This window comes from Delphinus delphis, chromosome 14 (genome assembly GCF_949987515.2).
Source record: "Delphinus delphis chromosome 14, mDelDel1.2, whole genome shotgun sequence".
NCBI lineage: Eukaryota > Metazoa > Chordata > Mammalia > Artiodactyla > Delphinidae > Delphinus > Delphinus delphis.
Window position 1 is genome coordinate 37552858 of NC_082696.1, and position 21284 is coordinate 37574141.

General features: G+C 38.6%; 1 protein-coding gene across 4 annotated transcripts in view; it reads right to left on the reverse strand.

Moving 5' to 3' along the window:
- NKAIN2 (sodium/potassium transporting ATPase interacting 2) overlaps nucleotides 1-21284 on the reverse strand; it is a 990407-nt gene that overhangs the window by 833819 nt on the left and 135304 nt on the right. The window lies entirely within an intron of this gene.

Consider the following 21284-nt stretch of genomic DNA (forward strand, 5'->3'; position numbering starts at 1 on the left):
TATAATGAGCATTCCTGAAAGAGGAGTTTTTTAAAAATTCTTTTGGACTAGAGGGATTTTTGTAATATTTATATAAACCATGTCCTTAATATTTTAATAGTTAAAGCATAAAATAATAATCCTATTTCACACTGAAAAATTTCATAAGATCTAGAACCATGTCTGTGATTTTCACTGAAATACTCCTAAGACCCAGCACTTGGAACATGACAGGTGATCAATAAATATCTGTGGAGTGAGAAACAGCCTTCTGGGGTAGGCATTACTATCAACATTGAAAAGATGAAGATCTTGAGGCTCAAAGTTAAGTGACGTGCTCAACTATGTTTGGTAGTTTTGCTACAGAAACAGTGAACTGTGGTATCTTGCTTCTTTGACATCACTAACTGTTCCTATACTTCTTCCTAAGAACACCCACCATCTATAAACTCTCCCGCTTGGAGAGCTCAGTCAGTCGCAGCTTCAATCCAAGTAACAAACTATTGACCACAAAGTGTATCCAGGCATTGTGCTACCTGTTGATGGATTACAGAGATAACGCCCTGGCCCTGTGAAGCATACCATACACATGTAGTAAAATCCTATGAAAAGGTACCTTCACAGTAAAGAAAGCTACCATGTTAAATAACTGCAATTGCCTCCTACACATTGCCTAGGCTCCTTCCTCAAGCTAGTAGGGGAAAACTTGGTTAGAATTAAAGCTCTTCTCTTCTTGGGGGGTGGGTGGTGACTGAGTAAACGTGGAGAGGAAGAAAACTACTCAGAAGACGATAAGCAACTGAGTTTCAGATAATAAGATAGCAGAGGGTTCCCCTGCATTCCCAGGGTTCTCCCAGCCAGAGTTCCCTGGGTCAGGCTGACAAAGGGGGAATTAACCAAAGAGAAGCCTCCTGAAATTGCCATCACTGTTCTGGAAATCCCAGCCAACCACAGGACCCAGAATCATTCCCATTGATATTTAAACTTTTAGGGACCAAAACCATAGCCAAGATCAGGAAGGGGTGTTTTTAGCAGCCAGCTCTTCCTTGAGAACTACAAGCCAATTAGTTTACTTGGGCTTGCCTATACTTACAGTATTAATCTCCCCAAAATGTGTGCTAACATTTTAAGCATTTTAGCACTTAAGAATGTTTTGAGTCCCTCTAATTAATCAGACTGAGTTTTATTGTATACCAATAATACAAGACAAAATTTAAGAATAGATTCAATAAAAGATGCCAAAACAAATTATTATGTGAACTCATAGGAGGAAGAGCTCACATCTTACTGGAGAAGAGAGGAAATGAATCATAGACAAAGCGGCGCTTGAAATCTGCCTCAAAAGCTAGATAGTATTCTGATAGAAATGAGGGCATAATTCCAAGTATATGCAACAAACTGAACAAAGGCACCAAAGTAGCTATTGTGAGAGATTCTGGAAATAAAGCAGTACTGTAGTTTTACTAGATCACAGGATATAAGTAGGGGAATGAAGCATGCGGGGGTTTAAAGGAATGAATACTGATTACAGACAGTCTTGAATATTCTGATAAGAACTGTGAGCAAAATGATGGTAGAACTGGGAGACCACAGAGGGTTTCGACCACGGAGTAAGGGGCTTAGCAGGATAGGGTAAGTGATGATTCCCAAGCCTAAATTTTGAGCTCTGATCTCTTAAACAAATTAATCTCCAAATGCTGTAAGATACCATATCTTGCATATCACTGTAAACTAAAAGTCCCCTATTACTGACAAACTTACTGTCTCTACTTCTTGACAACCAAGTCCAAGTTACAGGTCCAGCTTTGATTTTTTGGCATCTTGGATTATCTTAGGACATTTCTAGATTCAATAACTACCTAGGTGATGAGGATGGAACAGAGAAGGATCTCACATCAGCGTGTTCCAGGGGCAAGGGGTGGATGGATCTCTCAAAAAAAGACCACACAAACCATCAAGATACTCCAAACACTGAGTGAAGTGGAAGCTAAAGACACACAGATATTCTGCATAAAAGCTAGACTGGCAGCAGAAAACAGGGACGCAATAAAAATAAACAATAAAATCCAGGGGGAAAAAGCGGTTACCTGGGCAATAAATTTAAGCAAGGACTTAAAATTAGACAAAAAGATAGGAGACCGGTGTTAGGTACAAGGTGAGAACATGAGGGAGGGAATAAAACAAGAGCCCAGATAACAGGACCAGGAAACATGTTTAGTGTCGATCTGTTAGGTAAGAAACGGCTGCAGGGCTCATTGAGTTTTCAATGTGGGCTGGCCTCGTTCCAGGAACAGGAGTGAAGCTGAGCTTCCAGACGGGGTAAGGGGAACTGATGGATACTGGCTGAAGGCGGAGGCAGGGAAATGGCTGGGCAACACTCCAAATCCATTTGACATTTTCGCTTCAGAGTTATTTTTCGACCCTTAATCATTTTGGGAACTTTTTATATATGCCCTTTCTACACCTCCATGTCCTTTCTGTAATGAAATGAGGAAATTGAGATATGATATAGAGGTGAGAGGGAACTTATGTCTTTATAGCAGAGACCACTTTTTTTTTTTTTTTTTTTTTTTTTTTTTGATACGCGGGCCTCTCACTGTTGTGTCTTCTCCCGTTGCGGAGCACAGGCTCCGGACGCGCAGGCTCAGCGGCCATGGCTCACGGGCCCAGCCGCTCCGCGGCATGTGGGATCTTCCCAGACCGGGGCACGAACCCGCGTCCCCTGCATCGGCAGGCGGACTCTCAACCACTGCGCCACCAGGGAGGCCCCAGAGACCACTTTTAAGTAAAGTTTTTCTACATCTGAGCTGGGATGACTAGGATTTACATTAAAGCCATCAGAGGCCATTCATACAGCCTTATAAAGCAATCCAATGTTGCTGACACTGGAAATTGATACTAATTAAATCTGATGAAACTAGAGGAGGTTCAAGAAAAGCAAAAGAACGATCAAGGGATAAATGGACAGCTGTATAAGGATGATGAAATGCTGACTTATGTACTAAATTCTAGGCTACTAGAACAAAGAAGGTAAAACTTGAAGGCAGAGATGGTTTTCTAATAAATAAAAGAAAGCAAAATTGATGTAGGTAATTTCTACTTCACACCACAATGCATTCTTGGAAATCACACCATGAAACAGCTTGTATTTTCCCCTAGGAGTAATTCTGTAATTGGATATTGTGTTCCTGAACAAAGATTTGTTTTTCAAATAAATCAGAGATATGATCAACAATATGCTATAAAGGCGAGGACAGAACAATGTTAGGCCTGTATAATAATTTAAAATATCATCAGTATATTCCTAGTCCTATACAATGGACATAAATGAACCGTACATGTTGATTATACAAGGGGTCCAAATGCACTATAAAACTGTACACACCACACATAATATTACAACTTTGCTGCCTCATAAATTTGACCTATCTAAAAATGAATACACAACTAGCTATAACGAACATAATTTAAATATTTAATCAACAATATTGAGTGCCTTCTTAGAATTCAGATGGAATATTTTGGAAAGCTATTATTGGAACTTGAAAATTGGCATAATGGAAGATTCCTTGAATATCTGCTTTCTTTTTTTACCTTCTGTTCCTGTCTATCTACTTATCTAGCTATCAAATTTACTATGTAGCTGGTTCTATTCTAAGCATTTTATAAGTACTAATTTATTTAATCCTCATAACGACACTGTAACATCAGTGCAATTATTAAACTCATATGATAACTGAGAGGTGAGGCAACTTGTCCAAAGTCAAACAGCTGATAAGGGATAAAGCCAGGATTCAAAGCCAGGATCCAAATTACTACTCTATGCTACCTCTCCACACAATGGCTTTTTCTCTCAAAACTTCCCTGTAATAAGTAGAAGCATTCTAATGACATTTGAGTTGTGTTCAAATATATATACACATATACATATCATATGTACATACATACATGTTAGGTGTAATACGGCTTTGTGATTATACATAATTATTAAATATATATTATATGTATAGATAATATATAATATAGCGATTGAATGCTGGGCAATAATATTACCATAAATAATATTAGTTAGCCAATTTCTGAGAAACATGTCTAATTTCTAATTAACAAGAAAAAGAGTTATAGTGGATCTGATTGCCAATTTCATATACACACATGTAAACACACAATAAATATGCATAAACATGTTCTTATATTTATTGGGAAGATAACTAAACCCCTCATTTTAATACAAGAGTAAGATTTCAATATATGTATCACTCAATAAAGACAAAGTTTATAGCTCCTGGGGTAACCAATTGAAGGTAAAGTTTTCTTTTCAGTTTGTTTGTTTCCTGTGTAATAATGCATAGTCTAAAACACCCTGTTGCTGAGACAGAATGCAATTATGAGGACCAGGAGCCTTTTAATGTGTTCCTTCCATTTTCTTCTATGTAACTTCAAAGATTATAAATCTAATCATCCTTTCAGGAAGAGCACTCCCATTATTTTTTTGTATTGACTACCTATTTAAAATTAACTCACATACTATCATTATACCCTTTCTTCCTTTGTATCTCTCTAAAGAATCTATATTTCTATTTCCATTTAATAGACTAGTTGTGATCTGCAGAACTTTAACGTAAGTTAGCCTGCTGGTCCAACAGGTGCTGGAGAGTTTAAATATGTACTCAAATGGGGTTCCTAACTTAGTGTAAAGGTTCAAGAACCAGTTTCTTCTTGGACAATTGTTCTTGCAGAAATTTTGTGTCAGGATTGTGCAAACAGTACTTTCAAAGGTTCACTCTCTCATACGTGTGTGCATGCGTGCATGTGTGTAGAGAGAATGGAATGGGATAGGATAGGACAGGATAGGACACTGTGTGGTAAGGATGGGCAAGAGGACGGTTTGCAATCACATTCACTTTCCCTAATATCTGGATTGGTGTAAAGCTTGTGAAGTATCATTTCGGTCTTTAACTGCAGAAGCTCAACACCGACAGTTATCAATATTAACACAATAATACAGGAAGGTGTAGAAAATGGGAAAAGCTCTCTAAACATGAGTTAAATGAATCCTTAACTGCTGTCAAACAGAGAAAAGAGATTATATCATCCCACAAATGGTAAGTAGCAGTGGTCATTCTTGATTCAAACCATCATCTCTCCAAAACAATCTCAGTCATAAAACTAAAATGGTTTTCACAGGGCACCTAATATTATGAATATTCTAGCAAGTAAATATAGCCCTAGTGCTGACATAATAAGAATTCTATTAGTGATTTCATTTGTATATGCCTACAGACATAAAAATGTTCAGAAAGGGAAGTAGACTAGAACAGAAACTGCATTATGCTGAAAAATACCGACAAAAAGATGCTGGCAAGTGTGCTTTGATCGCTCACATTTCTTCTAAAGTGCTTTTCTGGTCTATGAGCATGTGAGCTTTAAACAAGTTTGCTTACAGCCACAAAAGTATTTAATGAATCAAGAATAATAGTAGTATACGACAAGGAAGGCTTTATGTACAGTTTTAAGACTTGTTGTAGAAAATGAGACACAGGAGGGAACTCGGTGCATTTATGGCACTATGTCTTTTTTCTTCTGCTTTGTCTTTATTAGAATGTTACTTCCAGAGTTGCCAACGTGCATGTCCAATCACCAAGAGCAATGACTACAATTGCAGGCTACAGAACTGTACAAGGGTAAAGACACACACACACTTCTGGCTTTGCATAGGCCACAGCATGTACCTCTAATAACACCAGTGCAGTGTTTGGAAAAGATAGTCAAGCTAGGTTATGTTAGTCACAACTTTTTTTTTTCATTTTTGAAATACAAACTAGAGTTCAAGACATATTTCTCTCTGCGTTGACTCCAAAAGATTTTGACATTGTTATCTAGGGTGGCAATCCCTGAAACAGAATAAACGAGGGCTGGAATAACCCATCCTCACTATCACTTATGAGAGAGGTCCACTGTGAGGGTGCTCACTTATCTAGAAAGAAAATCTAAGGAATGTCCATGCGGTAAAAGGTTCTAGCCCCTAGTGTGGGCCTCTCATGTATAGTGATATATAAACTCTCACCTAGCAAGGCTGGAATGCTGCTTCCACCTAACAAGTACACATGGCAATTGCCTGTGCCCCAAGCACTGGAATAGGGGAGAGCACATGAAGGCGTCAGGGTGGGAGAAGAGCTATTCAAATAGCCACCTTAGGAGGACCCTGGAGTTTTCATCATCTAAAGCCCCATTTCAAGAATGGCTCAAGGAGGTATACACTTGAGGCAGGACCTCCATCTGTGCCCACCAGATCCAGCTAAGCACTCTGAATATAGAAAGTCAGAGCCTCTTAGAAAAGCCCACCTAGTAATGAAGACCTTGCTGTGTGCTTCAGGGAAAAGGAATAGAGAAAATCTGGAAGAGGAGTGGTCCTGCCACAAGGCAAGTGACAACTGCAAGGGCTTATCAAGCACATATGCGATGGTGGGGATGCATATCCAGGAGATTTCATTCAGAGATTGTGAAATGACGGCCATAAGCCAATCGTAGCTCACAGGTGTCTTTAACTTAACCTGCTGCATGGTATAGGCTTGCAATTGTTTTCTTAAAAAGTAGCATTAGATGCCTGCATTAAAATAAAGAATTTTTACATAATATTTCCAGTTTATTTTTTAAATAATTTAGTCTTGCAACACAGCAAACTCACATGACAATAATCAGCTGGGTGATTTATCACAGATTTAGCACAAACAGCTGCAGTGTTTATCTCTTTAGAAAAGCACATGTTCTCAGTTCTTGGATTTCCACAACTCCTATGAACTGTGTTTTATGTTTCATCCATCCCCATAATATAAAAAGTAAGGGGCAAAAGATAGATCAAGAAAGATATATGCTATAGACTGAATGTGTGCCCGCCCCCAAAATTCATATGTTGAAATCCTACCCCCCGCCACCCGCCGCAATGTGATGGTATTAGGGGTGGAGCCTTTGGGAGGTAATTGGGTCCTGCAGGTGGAGACCTCATGAATGATGCTAGTGCACTTATAAAAGAGACCACAGGGAGTTCCCTTGCCTCTTCCACCATATGACATGTGTCCACAGCAAGAGGATGGCCATTTGTGAGCCAGGAAGTGAGTCCTCACAAGACACCAAATCAGCCAGCACCTTGATCTTGAATGTCCCAGCCTCCAGAACTGTAAGAAGTAAATTCTGTTGTTTATATACCACCTAGTTCCATGTGTCTTATTATAGCCACCTGAGCTAAGACAATATGTCTTTTGGAAAAAATAATTCTCATCTCCCTGGCCACTGTAGTCACTTGAAACCAGAGTTAGACAATGAGGTAGCAAGTATTTTCATAGTTCTATTAATATATTTCTGCTCTCTGCATGATGCTAACAGGTTTAAGAAACACAAAACCCAATTTGAACTGGAGAATCTGTTTCTTCACTTGGAAAGGAGTATAAATATACCCATTTGGCAATCACAATAGAAACTAAAAGAATATCATGTTCAAGGACATATAAGTAATTGTCTTTCCAACAACCACTTTCTGAAAATAAGCATTGTAAAGTGAGTACAGTGGTTTAGCAGTGAAAGCTTTTCTGGGGTAGGTCTCAGAGAAAATGCCTCATTAACATAAGCCACACACTCAAGAACAATGGCCAACAACCGCCAAGGAAGCTACTGGCCATGTGGAATTTCTTTTCTCATTTGTAACAGTTTCTGTTCTTCGGCGTTATGAAGAATAAGCATTCATTCACTTGCTCCACAAATATTTACTGATGCACTGATTACACAAGAGGCATTCTTGTCAGCTCTGAGGATAAGGTAAACAATTCAGCCTACACCCCTGCTTTCAAGAAGCTTTTACTCAAGACAAATGCATAGATGAGGAAATATATAATATCAGCCAGTGGCAAGTGCTTTAAAGAAAACTAAAATAAGGTAAGTGATACAGGCTGATGGAATAGAGCATGCTATGATAGATCGGGTGCTTTCCAAAGGCCTTCTCAGGAGAAGATATTTGAATAGAGAATAGAGTCAAAATAAAGGTCTAGGGTAAGAATATTCTAATCAAAAGGAACAACAATTGGTAAGTTCCCATGGCAAGAAGGGCCAAGACCACCTGGCTGGACTGGAGTGAGTGACAGGGAATGTTAAGAGATGAGATCAGAATGCAGGGGCAAAGTCTTGTAGGATCTTGTAGGCCACAGAGAAGAGTTATGTATAATTAGAAGCCACCGGGGGTTCTCATCAAATGCATGGCATGATCTGATCGTGTTTCGAAAAGATCACTTCTTCTACACTGTGGAAGACAGACAGTAGAAAGAAAGTCTGGCAACAGCGGCAGAAATCTTTTCTCTGCAGAAATCTGAGAGAAAAACAAAGGGAGTGGCTTGCACCAAGTGCTGTGCATACAGAAAGCAGCAGTTGGTTCTGGGAAATATTTTGAACGTAGAGCCAATAGGATATGTTGATTGATGGACGAAGGGAGTTTAGAGTTGTCATCAAATAAATCTGTGAAATGTAATATATTACTGGATTTTCTGTTTGTATTCTATTTCCTGCTGGAGCAGAGTAAAAACTTGGAGATGGCATTGGGGCAGGAGCTGGTGGGCAAGGGAAGGGATATTCCTGTGTTCAAACTCATCAATCTTCCAGAATAATTATTGTTACTCATGAAACAAGAATCAAATACTGGTTTTCCCCTTCCTTCCTTCTTTCCTTCCTTGCCTCCTTCAAGTGAACCATCCAAATATATTTAAAGAAATACATCCGCAATTTATATTTACTTATAATCAAGTTTATGAATGAAATAATACTTTTAAATACAAAAGTTTAAATTTAACTCAACTGTAATTTTAAAGGGATAACATGACTACACAGTTGATGTTCTGCAGCTTTCATCAGCACTCTTTACCTAGTTATTTTAGTAATGAATTTGAAAGAATGAATGGCGTCTCAGGCAAACTGCTCTACATAGTTAAGTTCTGAGTAATCGAGCATGAAAGTTGAAACAGATTGAGTACGTTATGAACAGAGTTTAATGTAACAATCAAATAAACTGCATTCATGATATCCATAATCATTAGTCGGCGGCATGACAATTAGCTACAAATGATAAACAGTTCTCATTAATTAATATGATCAGTTCTACATTTACACAGCTGTACAAAGTTTTTAACTTTTCTTTTTTTTTTAATTCTTTAATATCTCCTTAAGATTCAGCTATATCTATTCTACTCTAAAACCACAAATGTGTCATACAATGAATGTTTGTTTAATATGTTGATTGAATTAACACTGCTATGTTTCATCAACTCTCTCTTTTCTTTCCCCTTCTCTCTCTCTTCCCTCCTCACTTTCCCCACCCAGTATGGCTCCTAGATCACAGATCACAGATCTCTGATCAGACTTCCCCTAAATCACTATTTTCTTCTCTGCTTCCAGATTGCTTCACTGGAAAAGTTCTTAATGCATTCTCCTGTTCCCTGTTCCCTGGTCAGAAAGTTCAGCTCCTGGGTACCAAAGGGCTCAAATGCTGAGGTGGAAGATCAGAAAAGGACAAGGCAGTGTGATACCCAACAAAGAATACAAGCCATAGAGAGACCTGGGAGAATTTGGACTTAGCCTCTGGGAGCTGTGGTGGACATGGAAAGGGTATGCATGGGGGCAAATAAAGAGCTCTTGAAGCCCTACCAACTCATGACTGTGGTTTTCTCGCTATGACTAAGAGAAGTAGATGATGCCAGATATATGCTCTTAAGTCCTTAAGAGTGTCTTGGAATAAAGCTTCCTGCAACATAGGATCTAAATAGTATTCTAGTGGTATACAGAGAGAGTAAGAAACATGAAAGAGCATTTGAGAGGAACCAACACAAGTTAGTTTTACACAAAAATATTTGAAATGCCATTATCTTTCTCCTCATGTGAATTTCTTTTCATGTAACCTGGCTTTTCATGGATAAACATGGACACATATGTTCAGTTTAAGCTGGAAGGGGTCATAGTCAGGTCAAGAAAAAGTCCAAGTACTGTGTAAACCTTGATATATATTAGCTATAACATGCTTCCTAGATTAGAGCTCTGACCTTGAAGACAGAGAGTTGGAATAACTGAATAATGCAGCCATTTCGCCTTTTCACATCAATCAGGGTACTGACCCCTAAAGGCACTGTGGTCCAAGTGAAGGTTACTCTCAAGGTCTGAGATTCCATTCTGTTCTTGAGTGTAAGAAAACAAGCTTGGAGAGACAAGATATACAAGAACTTAGTAAAGACTCCAGCATGAAAAGTCTTCTTTCTTAGGTATAATAACCTCCAAGGTTGGCCCTTGAATGATCATTTCCCAGTAGGGAGGGACTCCAATCAATGGCTTTGATTGATGCCACTACTCTTTCTTTGATACAAGAACACAAGCACAGCTGGCTTGAACTTCTCCCAAACATCAAGAAAGGGGAGGAAAAAAGGAAATAAATCTACATAGAGATTTCTTAGTAATCTAAACAATTTGTCAGGTTATTACAGAATTTCCAGGTTTTACTCTATCACAGTTAGCTTGTTCTTTATCAGAGTTAATTTTTTTAGGGCAAATCATCTGAAAATGGTGAAAAGACTTCAAGTTCCTTAAGGAAAACACATTGTAAAATTTCCATAGTGATAATTTTATTAACACAGTGAGAGTTTTGAAGCTCCCTGTAAAATTAGATTTAAAAATTAAAGTGTTAATTTCATTTAAAGCACATCTACCTTATCGTGCACATTAAAGTATTTCAAAGAAATACATTTTAACAGTACTTTATACAGTCAACATTTAAGGGAAAAGCATAGACAACAAATAGAATTTCAGGGAAATTAGTGATGCATGCCTCAAAAATTATAGGGCTTCATTCTTAAACTCATTATTTAAGTGTAGGTTCTTTTTAATTCCAAGAGAAATACTTTATTTTTCTTTACTCACCAACTAAATTCCTCATTAACCTACAAGAACACAGCAATACTGTTGTGCAGCTGATAACCCTACCTTTTATTATGCAAATAAGGCTATACAGGTGGTTACAGATTTTGAAATAACTGTTGCTAATTATACATTATTCTCCAATGCCAATAAAAAGTGAATGAACTTGATACTGACATAAGGAAAATATGCAGTTTAAAGAAATGACATGGTATCCAAAACAGATGTTATCATAAATTACAGTCTAATAATTTAAGGGTGAAATTGTGCTTAAGGCTCAGTCATTCATAATGGATTTCTTTATGACTTACCCAACAGGAATCAGAGTTAAACATTCTACAAACGGTCTACTCTTGCTTGAAATATATGTGATTAAAAGTTTCAGCTTGACACAATTGATTAATTATCTCCGAAATTCAACTGTTGTGTAGAAATAGTTCACTGGCAAGGATCGCTCATGGCAGCACAAGTCATGAAGGTTTACTTGCTGAACACAAGGAGGCAGAGAAGGAAGGGAAGTGAGTCGCACACACTAAAACAGCGTGCGCCGAGATAGGGCGGCAGTTACGCAGTTTCCAAGCTGACCTCAGAGATACAAGCAGATTTGTGGAAACAGCAGAAATCAAAGGTTACATATTCACAGTCACACAATCACTGTGCAAGAAGCTGGGGTGCCAGGCCTAACATTGAGGGGATCGAGAGAGCCATTTAGCCTGGGCCTCACCTTCTCAAAGGACCTCAGATTTAGACTTGCATGGTACCTCTATTTTAGTTTTACCACATGGTCACAGATACACTGAAACAATGGAATAAACCGAGGTGTTCATATGAAAATACTCAATACACCATAATTATCGTAAGAATGGTAGACTTCTCTTTATTTTCCAATACACCAGAAGTCTCAGCAGTGCAAGTAGCTAGAGCACTCTTGACCCCGAATATGCCCCGGCAACCCAGAAACGGAGAACTGCAGATGTTGAAGATAAAGTTCTACACTGTGTTAGCTTTAGGATATGGTCATCAATACCATTATTAGTAAGTTTAATAGTAGACCATCAGAACAGGGGGTTTTAGCAAAGTAACTGTTTTCTCAAATAGAAGCAGTTATACTGACCCAGGATAAAATAAGTGAGGAAGAAAGAAACTAGAGTTCAATGTGAGTACTTTATCATCTTAAGCATTAACAATATCTTCAATTAATGAAACACCACTATTTCACCCATTCTTTATAACTTTGCACAAATATTGAAAATATGGTTCATAAATCTTGAGGTTTCCACATACAAAATTTATACATACATTTGTGTGCATGTGTGATGTGACAGTTTCTAAAATATATGTGACACTGCTCTTATCCCTTAAATTTCAGGGTGGCAGAAATATACACATAAAAAACTCCAACAAGGTGAAGCAAAGTTCTGTCCAAATCTTGAACTATGACCTAAATTTAAGAGTTCAGTGAAAAAGTTTTGAAGATACAAGGTATGGCAAATAACCCAGACAAGTTGCTATTTACTGCACTGTATCTGCATAAACAGCAAATCAAAGTGATTGTTTCATAGTTTCTCTTCATCCAAAAGTATGTACCTTATTAAACAAGAGACTAATTTCTCAGGTTTTATGTTTTTCCTCATCAAAGTATTTGCTACTGAGACTGAGTGGATCTGGGGTAGGCATATGCTTCTTTATTAGGCATCTATAAGATTAGGACATGGGATAAGGCTACAGCAGTAGCTCCAAGGAGGCTTGGTAAGGCTTTGTGACTATGAAGATATGATTGTAGGCAACCTCGCTGAGGAATAAGAGACAAAAACATAAGGCTATTGGAGGGGGCAAGGTGCCACAAGGACAGAGTTCGGACTTAGGGAGAAGGCTGGGGGTTATCTTTTGAGGGAGAAGGACAAGGTCTAAAGTCTAATTAGGGGTTAAAGTGGGAATCTCATAATTCTCACAGTCTAAGCCAGAGTGCCATGCTGGAAGTGATTTAATTTGAAATTCAAACACAGTCTAAGCCAGAGTGTCTACCATTCTGGAAGTGATTGAATTCAGAATCCTACCATGATAAGAATGAACTGGGACAGAGGTGGGATGATAATAAGGCTGCTTGCATCAGAAATTGGGAAAAAGGAACTTCATAAGTGAAAAGCGAGAACACACGAGTATGGGAAAAGAAGAAAGGACTGACACTTGCTTTTTGTTTTTTTTGCTTCAGGCCCAGGAAATTTTGAAAGAACTTGAGTTATCCCATAGGACTTTAGAGCGAACTTCAAAGAATCCCTTTGGAATCAATTAGTGCCTACAAATATTTATCTAAGAAGTTACTCAAAGATATTTGACAGGTAAATATTAATACTTAAATTCAATGATGTCCAATAACACAGCCCTGTGAAAAGAGTGTTTGTCTGTGTTTGGGTTTTTTTTTTAATGCTATTACAACATTAAGCATTTGATAAATGTATGAAAATGGTATTATCAAGCTGAAATATTATGACCTCCCTGAAGCATCTCCAGATTACTCTTCCAGCTATTCAGTTTATGTGCATACCTAGAACAGTGGGATAACCAATGAAGCTAAGTTATATGAAAGTCTAATTTTCAATGAGGTAGAGATAATTATTAAAATCACATTGACTCTTTTCATGGGGAAAGACTAATAGTTATAGCATACCCACTTTGAGTCATACCCACTCCATATATTTTCTACTGAAACCTTCCCAACAAACCAGTGGTGGGCATTATTTCCATTTTACAAATTAGAACACTGAGGCTGAGTTTAGAGGCAGAATGTATCATTATAGTATTTCACTGTAGTATTTCATTGTAATTTCATACAATGACACATTACTCAACCATGAGAAAGACGAAAATCCTTCTGTTTGTGACAACGATGGGCCTTGAGGGCATTATGATAAGTGAGATAAGCCAGACAGAGAAAGACACTTAAATACTGTATGATCTCATTGATATGTGGAATCTGAAAAACCCAAACTCAGAGAAACAAAGAGCTGAATAGTGGTTAACAGGGGCGGGTGGTGTAGGGGTGGGCGTGGGGAAATAGGGAGATCCTGATCAAAGGGTACAAACTTCCAGTTATGAGATTAACAAATGCTGGGACTCTAAGGTACAGCACAGTGATTATAGCTAGAGCTAATAATACTGTAAGAGAGTATATCTTAAACGTCTTCACCACAAAAAAAGAAATGGTAACTATGTGACAGGATGGAAGTATGACCTAGTGCCATGGTGGTAATCATTTTTCCATATATAAATGTATGAAAGCAACACCTTAAACTTACATAATGTTATATGTCAATTATATCTCAGTAAAACTGGGGGGAAAAGAATTGAGCCCAAACTACTTACTCCAAAGCATGTCCCCTTTCTACAAGGGGACATAAAAAAATCACCTCCAGAAATAAGAATCACCTCCAGAATACTAGGATTCTTAAAGATAGTTTTATCATATCTCTGCATCAACATTTTTCTTGAAGGACTCAAACAATCACGCAAGTCATAAGAAATATCTTTTAGGGCTTCCCTGGTGGCGCAGTGGTTGAGAGTCCGCCTGCCGATGCAGGGGACATGGGTTTGTGTCCCGGTCTGGGAAGATCCCACATGCCGTGTAGCGGCTGGGCCCGTGAACCATGGCCGCTGAGCCTGCGCGTCCGGAGCCTGTGCTCCGCAACGGGAGAGGCCACAACAGTGAGAGGCCCGCGTACCGCAAAAAAAAAAAAAAAAAAAAAAAAAAAAAAAAAAAAAATCTTTTAAAGCACGCTTTTACTATTTAGGGTGAAAGCAAGCTGTAGGTATCTATCCCAATTCACAAGTATTTGAGGAAAGAATAATAGGCACATTCAATAGGTGATAAACACCATAGAAAAATCTAGATGTATTGTGCACACTTACTAATTATAGCTCAGAGGCAACTCTGGGCTCTTTTATAAGCCCAGTGGCTGTCACCCTTCTAAAATAGTTTGTCAACTGTATTTCTTTCCACCTATCCCTGATGGAAACATCTAATTACTGAAACTACCAAAGTAAATGCATTTGAATTAAAGCAAACCACACTGTAAACTTTATGGCCATAAATTCTGTAAGGCACATGGGATTGAATAACATGAAATGACTTGGCTGCTTTAAGAGAGAAAGAAAAAAAGTATCAACATAGCAGCTAAAACCTAACAATGGCTTTGTAAGAGTACTTGACTCAGTTATTATATAAATAAGCATACCTGCAGGAATGAATGCAGTTGTGGTTACAGTGAAGTCTTAAATAAAAAGTAGGGCCTTTAAAATACACATCAACTGTTCTGAAGCTACTGAGAAAGTTTATGAATTTAAACCATTGCCCATAGGATAATATTTAAGAAGCCAGTCTTCTTCTACAATGACAAATCACACCTCAAAATCGCCTTCACAGTCATAAAACCCTCAAGCCAGGCAAATCCCTGAGCTGTCCTTTAGCTTCGGCCAACAAAAGTACCAGCAATAAGTACTGCTTGTAAGCCACCTGCAGCATAGTCTAAATGAAGGTAAATAAGGCATTCATGCAAGAAATTAACACATGGCAGAAAATAATACTGAGCTCCAGGGCAAAATTCAGTCTTCTGTCACAGTGAAAACTCAAAGAATATAACTTAGACTATGAAATCCCTAAACAGTATCTGATTAGTATAATTCAGAACTTTACTCCAGGGACACATACTTTTACAATAGTTTTTTTAACCTTATTTTATCTTGCTCTTAAAGAAATTTTTCACTCTCTAGAATTATATGCAGGAAAGCACTCATCACTGGTTTTTCAATTAGTTATTAAATCTCTTTGATATTATATCCTTTTCCATTAACATTAGTCATTATTTTAGTTATTCCTACTGCACTGATTTAGAAGGTAAATGAACATTCTGTTCCAACGTGCTCAGTTTTTGTTTCAATTCCTAAACAATTTTAGGAATTGAAAAATAAAATTAAAAACTTTTTTAAAACATTTTTTTAAAAATTAAAAAATAATTTCTCATGTGCTAGTCAGTAACATATTTCAGACTATGAAGCCACTGGGGAGACAGCTCTTCTAAGAACTCCTCCCAAAGAAGTGCTTGGGAAGAGAAGCACCCAGCAACACTTCATGGGTCCTTGTCTAAAATTTGGTAGCAAAAAGAAAATCACAAGCGAATTTCTCAATTCCTTATCCACACTCCTTTCTGAACTCTGAAGCAGAGTAAAACAATGCCTGGAGATGTTGATCCCAGAAGTTATGGAACAGCAGGGCAGATCAAATAAACATTCTGCTTAAAACTGCTGCGTTGACTAATTTTAACATTAGACTCTGAAATACCTTCCTAAAAAACTACATATGTATGTATAAATGTAATCCATGTAGTGCCAGCTTATGTGAATGTTTTTTGTGTGTGTTAAGTGCTTTTGCATAATTTCAGCCAATGGTGGCTAGCCTAGCAGATGAAACTAACTTTCAGCCCATGAGCACCAGGCTGCTGACACTCTCAGCCAATAGGGCTCTGCAACTTTATCCTGGGGGAACGTTTTCTGCAGTGTATATTTCTCTTGCTATTCTGGGTTTTTTTGCCACTTATTTCGTGTTCTGGTAAGTGGTTTGGGCCCATAATGACAGACAAATGGAGGCTAGACCTGCTAGCAGAAATCAGTAGCACTGGTTGTCAACATGCCTGTGTTATGATGGCTAGAGGTTCCTTCCAGAAAATGGCTGAGGACCTATTAGGTAAAGATCTTCAGGAAGTTCAGGACTGGTGAAAGCCTCCTGGCATTATGAAAGGCACCAAGGACATACTGGAACCTACAAGGCTAGGACAACACTTGTGTGGACAGTTGCTGGAAGAAACAGCGGTTAGAGGAATCCTAATTTGAGGAACTGAAGAAAACCCAAGAGAGAACAGTGATACTGGACATCTAGAATGAATCTTCATAGGAACTAAGCCAGACTTTACAAACTGTAGGTCCTGACCTATTTGTGGGTCATGAAATCAATTTTGTTGATCAAGATCTTTTTTTTCCAATATAATAATATAATAAAATTGAATAAGATGAAAATATCATAGTGCTTCATTCACAGTAACTTATTGGCCATACAATTCCTGCTTCATTTCTAAGTTATGTCTTGTTATTCCATATAATGTCTACCCATGGGTCACATTTTAAAATGTATGAAAGCCAATAACCTACGCACAAACTACCACAAGTAGTGCTGAGTTAGCATCTCCATTTCATGGAATGCATTCCCCACAGAAAACAGGTTATGAGGATACAGAAATGGCCCCTCTGGTGTTACAAATCTCAGCTTGAGGAGTGTGCAGGAGTTCATTTGCCTCTGTGTATTAATATCTTCTATGCCTTGTTGAACAATAGGTACTTGTGTGCTAAGACCCACCAGAACCACCACTACCACTCTCCTCAAATAACTATATCTTTGGGCTCTGGTTCAGTTTCCTGATTGACACTCCATGACTTCATCAAGACAGGAGACTTATCTAGACTCCAAACTCTCTTGGTCCAAATCTTAACAGTCTGCCTAGATCCTCACAGACTCTTCAACCTAATACCTAGACACTTGTTTAAATTTCCCGTCTGCCTGGTGATCTGCTCTGAAAATGAACTATAGCTACAAGCCTCACCTGACATCCTAGAACCACTGCCTACTTCTTGGAACCTACTTCTGCTTTATCCTAGCCACCAAAATTTTATTTCCTGATACATGGCTGGACTTTACTATATTCTTTGGATATTCTAGGCAGATTGACAGCTGTGAAACCAACAGGATCCTGTGGGGCCCTCTCCGTACAAAAGCTCCTCTGTGCCCCCATTTCTTGCTTGTAGCAAAAGGTTTTAGTCTCCTAGATGTTCCCTGAGTTCCAAAGAGCAGGCACAAGCAGTTACTAATTAGAGAAGTGAGAGTATGCAGAAACAAAGGAAAAGCAGTTAAACAAGAAAAGTAATGACAATAGTTACACTATAAAACAGAGTTCTAGTTGCTCCTCAAGGCATATACGTAACAATCTGATGGATAGCCTTGAGCTGTTCTTCAGGAACTAAGACCAACTCCCTTCCACCCAGGTGGAGGATGGTGACTATATTCTTAACACAAGCACTAGACCCCAGACTGGTTGGAACCAGAAGGTTGATGACTGAGATTCCTGAATCACCACCCTGTTACCTCACCACCAACCAATCAGAAGAAAGTCATGATTCCTGCAGCCCGTACCCCCAAATGTTGCCTTTAAAAAACACTCACCCGGAAACCACTGAGGAGTCTGGGTCTTTTGATCATGAGCTGCCTGTACTGTAAGCAGATAAGGTAGAGGGTCTCCAGAGAAAGAGAACTAGGCCTGGCTTTCTTGACATAAGACAAGCCATTTTTGGTCTAAGTCATTGTGTGATCTAGGCCTGGCCACAATACTTGCCCTTGATCAGGTCTCAATAACTAATGATCTTAAGGGCAGTGTGAGAATATAGGAACAAAGGAAAAGTAGCCAAGAAACAACAGTTCGTCAATAAAACAGAATCCTAGCTCCTGCTCAAGGGATACACATAACACTCTGACAGTCTTGAGGTCTGCAGGAACAAAGGTCCCCACCCACATGGAGGACGCAATGATGACGTTGACCCTCTTAACTTCAAGCAACTAAAGCTTGGACTCTGTCGATCTTTGCCCCAATTCTATGCTGAGTTCCCCTCTGCTCAAGCCCCCCTCATGAATATGCATGTACCCTTAGCTTAAAACATCCCCCATTTTGCTGTTTGGGGAGACACTGCTTCGGGAAAGATCTCTGGTGTCCTCCTTACTTGCTGGAAGTAATAAATCCTTCCTTCTCCCGAATTTTTGATTGGTTGGGTCTTTTGGCTTGACACCAACCAAGGAGCGAACCCAATTTTCGGGTAACAGTATTCCTTGCTGGGCCCTGCAATAAACGCTGTACTTTCCTTCACCACAACCAGGCATTGGTAAATTGGTTTTGCTGTGAGGCACAGACTTCAGTTTGATTTGGTAACAACGGCTCCTCTAAGAACTAACCTTCCATGTGGGTCAATTCTGCATAGCTAATGCTCACTCTTCCTTCACTAACTTCTACTATGTTAGTCCTAATATATCCAGCAGAGCCTGTCTGAGTTAGACAACTTTCATGATTTTCCATGATTCTGTAGATGGAATCCTTCTCCCAGCTACTTGGTATCAGGTAGGTCTGTAATAGTCAGTAAATGCAGGTCATCCTCTGAGTCTGCCTTAGAAAAGAAGTTACATATCCTTTAACAGCTGCCCTTGTAAATGAGTTCTGGTTTCATGGCATCTGCAGACTGTCTCATCTCTGGATACTTGACTGAGGAATTGTAAGTGCAATCACAGTGAAGCACAAAGTGCTCAAATAAACTTCTCAAAAATCAAAACTATCTTTGGAGTATGTCCTCATGGCCTTTATCCTTTCTCTTTTTCTCTTCCCCTAGTGTTGGAAATGAGCTTATTCAATTCTAAGCCGTGTGATTTTAGTTAGGAATGCTTTTGGCTATAAGCAACAGAAAACCCAGCTAACAGTAGCTAAAACAAGTAAGGGTTTATTTTTCTCACAAAAGAAGACTAGGTGGACATAGATGGTGGCTGTTACTAGTTCAGCAACTCAAAAATATCAGGTCTGAGTTTTCTGGGATTCTCAAGAAGCTCTGTGCCTCAGACCCACGCTTAAGGCACTAGACAGGCAATCAGAAATGACAGTGTTGGCCACATCTGACCCCTTTCTTCTAGAAAACAAGCACTCCTTGAGAAAGCCTTCCAGCAGCCACACTGGGTCACATGGACACCGGTGGATGCAAATAAGGCTGTACAAATTAGGAAAAAAAATGTCAGGATTAACTGAAGCAGATAACAATCCACTGCTTGTGTTGGGCACATTACCACCAAAACAAATTGGGTTCAAGTAAGAATGAAGACAGTGGAAATGAGTATCACATTAGCCATTAAGAGAGTTTACCACCTAATGCCACCTCCAGCTATGAGTCAATGGGTCAAAGGAATGTAGATATTTTTTGTCTATATTTATCAATAGTTGAGTCTTCATAAGGTGAACTATAAGGTACTACCAAACATTTCTTAGTCCTTGGGTGGTGACTGACCAATTTTTAGGAAATAGCATCCTTATTTTCATATGCAATGGTGTATTCTTAATGGGTTTATTAAATCAACTGGAGCAATTAATTCTCCAAGAGTTGTCTAAATCTCAAATTTTAAAAGAAAGTGTTCAAATTCAGTTAGAAGAATAAATGAATATTTGGCTTGGGAATACCTAGATTCAAGATCCAATTGTGCCTCTTATCAACAGGGAAATCCTGGACAAGTCAAAACCTTTTCTGGAAATCAAAATAGTTCCAATGAGAGTTAAGTTGGATTTAATGATAAATTTACTCTAGCTCAAAGCATCATTTCTAGAATAGTTTAGGAGGTGAAGGTGATTCTGAGGAATGGGGCAGGGACTAGACACAGGGCTTCTCAAGGTCCATAGCCATTATACTAAAACATTCTTATTGAAACATCAATATAACACACATCTCCAAGAACCTAGTGTCAGAATAGCAAAGCCTTTTGTGGTAATGATAATGGTGGTGGTGGTGGTGGTCTGTTGCTCCTTGACATCAAGAATTGGCTACTTTTTGGTGGTGGTGGTAGTACATTGTGGTCACTGAGCTAATTGTGATTTTCTAGAACTTAACTGGGATCCAATCTCCAGATTCTAGCAACGATAAAAGAATGTCCATTTTTAATGAACAGATTTTCATTTCAGAAAACTGGTGAATTAAAGAGTTATTTCTTCTAGAATAATAGTATTAAAGACCATGTTCTATAAAATCAATTCATTTTGTTCCCATCATTGCTCCTGGAACATAGCTCATTAAATTTTAGACACAATTAGATGTAAATCATAAAATTTATTGCCACACAAATAACAATACTTTAGCATAATTAACCTTAACACCAAAAGTCTTCTTTAATTCCTGCCAATTAATCAAGTTATTTCACTGTGCTACAGTCTGAATGTTTGTGCCCCTCTAATTTCACATGTTGGAATCCTAACCCCCAATGTAATGGTGTTAGAAGGTAAGGCCTTTAGGAGTGATTAGGTCATGAGGGTGGAGCATTCATGAACGGGATTAGTGCTTTTATAAAAGAGATTTCACAGAGTCAACTAGTCCTTTCCACGATGTGCAGATACACAAAAAAGGTGCTGACTATGAACCAGGAAGAGGAACCTCACCAGAAGGTGGCCAAGCTGGCATCCTATTTTGAGCTTTTCAGAACTGTGAGAAATAAATTTCTGTTGCTTATAAGCCACCGAGGCTGTGGCATT